This window comes from Microcebus murinus, chromosome 20 (assembly GCF_040939455.1).
Source record: "Microcebus murinus isolate Inina chromosome 20, M.murinus_Inina_mat1.0, whole genome shotgun sequence".
NCBI classification, from domain to species: Eukaryota; Metazoa; Chordata; class Mammalia; order Primates; family Cheirogaleidae; genus Microcebus; species Microcebus murinus.
In genome coordinates this window covers 7,529,321-7,534,907 of record NC_134123.1, presented here as the reverse complement: position 1 = coordinate 7,534,907, position 5,587 = coordinate 7,529,321, and the positions used below count along the sequence as shown (strand labels likewise).

General features: G+C 39.9%; 1 pseudogene; it reads right to left on the bottom strand.

Moving 5' to 3' along the window:
• Nucleotides 1–3,695: 3,695 nt before the first annotated feature.
• On the bottom strand, nt 3,696–4,484 carry LOC105875535 (putative monooxygenase p33MONOX pseudogene; annotated as a pseudogene).
• Between the last annotated feature and the right edge of the window lie 1,103 nt (nt 4,485–5,587).

The following is a 5,587-nucleotide window of genomic DNA, read 5'->3' as shown; positions in this document are numbered from 1 at the left end:
AGTGAATTTGGGCCACACTGCTGTGGTCCAGTTTTTTTTCCAGGTCAGGATTCTTTCATTTGTGTGGGCTGAGTGATGACTCATTTCTGACACAACATGTCTCCATTCTAACTACTGGGGAAACTTTACCTCACAGTTGGCCATGTCCCTGTCAGCTTTCAGGTTGAAAGCATCTTTTAGGAATGAAGTCTGCCTTTATTCTTCCTTTGATAGGTCACTATTAACGTAGAGCCCAAACATCAACGTAGGCACAGAAATTGTGTGGGGAGATTCAGGTCAAAGGTGGATAGGCAGGTGATTCACATGTTAAAATGCTTAATATTTACAAATGCTCATAAAACACAACTTAAAATACCATACAGATATTTAAGGGCTGAGTATATATCCATAGTCCCCTTGAGGAATCCATGGACTCCTATTTAAGAAATACTCACCTATAGGATATAAATTAAACAAAATATAATGATATAACTCTTGATAAAATACACAATGAGAAAAACATGGGAATTTTCCTATGATTGGGAAAGTAAAAATCTTCTGGGTGAACTCTTGCAAATGTTTTTAAAATAATTTAAATTGTTAAATACTCTTAAAAAATTGTGGCAAAATATACATAACATAAAGTTTACCACTTTAACCATTTTAAGCATATAGTTCTGTGGCATTAAGCACATTCGCATGTTGTACAACCATCACCACCATCCATCTCCAGAATTCTTTTCATCCTCCCAAACTGAAACTCTGTATCCTTTAAACAATAACTCTCCATTTCTTTTTTCCCTGTCCCTGGCAACTTTTATTCTACTTTCTGTCTTTATGAATTTGACTACTGTAGGGACCTCATATAAGTGAAATTGTACAATATCTGACCTTATGTTACCAGCTTATTTCGCTTGGCATAATGTCTTCAAGGGTCATGCTATAGCAATGTCAGAATTTCCTTCCTGTTTAAGGCTGAGTAATATTCCATTGCATGTATATCCATTCCTCTGTTGATGAATACTTGGGTTGCTTTTGCCTTTTGGCTACAGTAACCAATGGTGCTATGAACATGAGTGTACAATTATCTATTCACATCCCTGTCTCAGTTATTTTGGGTATGTATCTGGAAGTAGTATTGCTGGGCCATATGGTAGTTTTATGTTTAATTTTTTGAGGAATCATAGTACCATTTTCTACAGTGGCTGCACCATTTTACATTCCCACCAGCAATGCACACAAGTTTCCATTTCTCCACATCCTTGCCAAGTTGTTTATATTTGATTTAAAAAAAACATGTTATTTGATAATAGCCATCCTAATTGGTATGAAATGTGTCTTATTGTGATTTGCATTTCCCTAATGACTAGTGATGTTGAGCATCTTTTCATGTATTTGCCATTTGTATATCTTCTTTGAAGAAATGTCTATTTGAGCACTTTGGCCATTTTTTTTTTTTTTTTTTTTTTTTTTTTGAGACAGAGTCTCACTTTGTTGCCTAGGCTAGAGTGAGTGCCGTGGCGTCAGCCTAGCTCACAGCAACCTCAGACTCCTGGGCTCAAGCGATCCTTCTGTCTCAGCCTCCCAAGTAGCTGGGACTACAGGCATGCGCCACCATGCCCGGCTAATTTTTTCTATATATATTAGTTGGCCAATTAATTTCTTTCTATTTATAGTAGAGACGGGGTCTCGCTCTTGCTCAGGCTGGTTTTGAACTCCCGACCTCGAGCAATCCGCCCGCCTCGGCCTCCCAGAGAGCTAGGATTACAGGCGTGAGCCACCGCGCCCGGCCACTTTGGCCATTTTTTAATTGAGTTGTTTTTTATTATTGAGTTGTAGGAGTCTTTAAATATTTTAAATATCGATCCCTTATCAGATATCATTTGCAAATGTATTCTCCCATTCTGTGAGTTGCCTTTGCACTCTATTAATAGTGCCTTTTGATACACAAAGTTTTAAATTTCAATTAAGTTCAATTTATCTATTTTTTTCTTTTGTTGCCTATAGTTTTGGTATTGTATCCAAGAAATTCTTGCCAAATACAGTGTCATGAAACTTTTTCTTATGTTTTCTCCTAGCTCTTACATTTAGTTCTTTGATCTATTTTAAATTAAATTTTTATATCTATAAGAATTAAATTTTTTATATGGTATAAAGTTAAATTTTTTATATGGTATGAAGTAAGGGTCTAACTTTATTATTATTATTTTTGCGTGTGGATATGTAGTTTTCCTAACACCATTTGTTGAAAAGACTGTCCATTCCCCATTGAATGATCTTAGTAACCTTGTCAAAGACCATTTGACCATATATATGAAGGTTTATTTCCGAATTTTCTACTCTCTTCCACTGGTCTATATATTTTCTTTAAGCTAGTACCACACTGTTTTCATTACTATAGTTTTATAGTTAAGTTTTGAAATGAGGAAATATGAGACCTCAAATTTTGTTCTTTTTTTTTTCAAGATTATTTTGGCTATTTGAGGTCTCTTGAGATTTCATATCAATTTTTGGATGGATTTTTCTATTTCTGCAAAAAAAAAGTCAGTGGGATTTTGACAGGGATTGCATTGAATTTGGAGATGACATTGGGTAGCATATTGACATCTTAACAATATTAAGTACACTTGAGAAAACTGTATATTCTGCTGCTGTTGGGTGGAGTGATCTGTATATGTCTATCAGGTCCACTTGGTCAAGAATGTTGTCTTTCATTTCCTTACTGACCTTCTGTCTGTCTGTTCTAGGCATTTTTGAAAATAGGGTATTAAGGTCTCTTACAATTATTGTAGATTTGTTTATATCTCCCTTTTATTCTGTCGATGTTTCTTTCATGTACTTGAGAGCTCTCATGTTTGGTGCATATATGTTTATATTATAATTGTTATATCTTCCTAGTGAATTGACCATTTTAATATAATGTCTTTGTCTCTTGTAACAATTTGTGATTCAAAGTATATTTTGTCTGATATTATTCTCTTTTGATTACTATTTTCATGAAATATCTTTTTCTGTCCTTTTTCTTTCAACCTATGTGTGTCCTTAAAGCTACAGTGCATCTCTTGTAGACATATATAGTTGGATCCTGTCCCCCTTACCCATTCTTCCAGTCTATAACTTTTGATTGGGGAGTTTAATTCATTTACATGTGAAGTCATTACTGATAGGTAAGCATTTACTTTTGCCATTTTGCTGTTTTCTGTTTGTCTTATAGCTTTTTTGTTCCTCTTTTCCTCCATTCCTGTTTCATTGAGTTTTTGTAGTGATGCATTTTCGTTCCCTTCACATATCCTTTTATGTGTTATTCTATAGATATTTTCTTGTTGTTCATAATGGGGATTACATATAACATTCTAAACTTATGATAATCTACTTTATTGTTTATTGCTACTAATTTAACTTCAGTCACATACAAACACTATTCCTTTATAGCTCCACTCACTCTTTATGTTACTGATGTTACAAATTACATCTTTAAATATTGTGTACCCATTAATATAGATTTATAGTTAGTTTTGTGCACTTACCTTTTAAATGCTTCTTTCACACAATAAAGACAAGCTTTGCACTAATGTTTCTCAAAAAGCATTTATATTTCCAGCTCCAGCCTCAGTGTAAGGGATTAAAAAAAATATACCTTTCCTACATTGGATCCAGGGTAAAAGGGGAGTGGAATGCAAGATATCTATTATCCAGAGTTCTCGGAATAGAGAGCTCTAGAGGCCAGGGGATTGGGGTTTGAGATTATGGGTCCTTGGTGGTTGTTTCTTATTTTCTATCACTGGGATGTCTATCTTGGGAGGCTTGAAGGTTTCTTGATCTTCAGCCATCCAGGTGGCCGGGACATGGATCAGGTCCACTGGAGAGGGCTCCTGGGCTCCTCTGTGGCCTTGGTTGACAAAACCTCTTGAATCATACTTCTAAGGGGATCTTGGTCCAAAGAGACTCCATTTATCTGATGAGTTTCTGTCCTTATCCCCACTTCCAGCATCCATGGAGCTAGGATTTGGTCAAGTTAAGAATGCAGAAGGACCAGAAGTGGACCAGCTTCTGGGCTGCTGTTTAGGGGGAGAGTGGGGATGCTGCTTGGGGTGGACTGAGCTGATGCCATCTGCTTCTCTTCTTTTGTTCTCTCCACTCTGTAGCATCAGTTTCTGTAGTGCTCAAAGGTACTTGGTCTTCTCAATGGCAAGGCCCTTGTGGGGTACATGGGCAGCATCTCTCAGCCCTGCCTTTGCCTAAAATGCTAAATGCTTTCCTGGGTCTGTCTTGTGATCAGAGAATTTATGATGAATGCATAGCTTTAGCGTTCACCACTGGGGCCTTGTCGGTACTGTCAATGGCCAATGATAGGGTCATAGAGTAGAGGATACACTGGCGTCTCTTCCTTCTACTTTTGTGATGTGCTGCTGATACTTGTGCTCTGGCATCAGTGGCTTCCAGGGGATGCTGCTCACGAACGATGGAGGAGGAGTCATGGGTGAAGGATCCTCAAGGACATCGGTATAGCTATGCACCCATCATGCTCTGGCACCAAAAGGGCTCTGATGACCCATGTCTCCTGAGAAGCAGTGGTGCAGTCTAGGACCCGAGCCACCCCGAGGGCGGCGCTGCGCCCTCCAGCACGGACCTGCGAGCATTAGCTGAAATTCATATTTTCATTTCTTCATTCAGCCATTCAGATTTTTGGTTGTCTGTGTTTTGTTTTGGGCCGTGGCCAGCAGCATTTTATTGGGAGGGCCGACCCAAGAGGAACATGCCCTCGACGCCCACCGCAGCCACAGTCCCTTGGGTCACAACCGAGCAAAGGGCCCAGGGTCGCGGGATGAAGGGGATAGCGCAAACCTCAGGCCTTCTCGGGGCCCAGGGAGGCTGGCGCTCCGGCCGTGGCGTTCCTGGTCACAACACCTCGGATCCACAGCCAGGACGACGGGGGACGTGGGGCGGCGAGCGGCGGGCGCAGAGGCAGGACCTCACCCTCGACTCGTGGGGCTCCAGGGGTCCCTGCACGAGGCGGGATCCCAGCGGCCGCGAGGCTGCGGGGCGGGCGGTGGGGGCTCTCCCGCGGCGGCGGCGACAGTGGCCTCGTCACCCGCGCTGGGGGCGCCTGTGGCCCTCCGGGCGGGGCGTCGGGTCGGGTGGAGCCCTGCGCCCACTAGACAGTGGTAGAATTGGAACATGGATCTAAGGCTTTCCTGAAGCCCTTGTTTTTGTGGCTGTCTCCTTAAAAATAACTTATTACACATGTAAAAATATTATGTCATTATGTGACTTTAACCCTTCATTGTCTTGGCACTAATTTACAATTCTGTAAGTTGTAGGTAATGATAGACATGCAAATTATGTTCTACTTTGTATGTTTAATTGATTTTCTTCTGCCCTTGTGAAAAAAATCAGTTTTTCCTCCGTTTGCTCATTTTTTTAAACATCTCTTTGCTTTATATAAATTTGTGCTTTTTTCGTTTTTGACTTTTTCTTTGGTTATAACATCTCAACTAGTTCCCTTACTGTGAGTAAAATAAACTCTTTTTCACGCAGGCTCATTTTTATATCTACGTGAGAGTTATGATTTATCTGTTTTTGAAAATTATCCTTTAAAACATGCTAT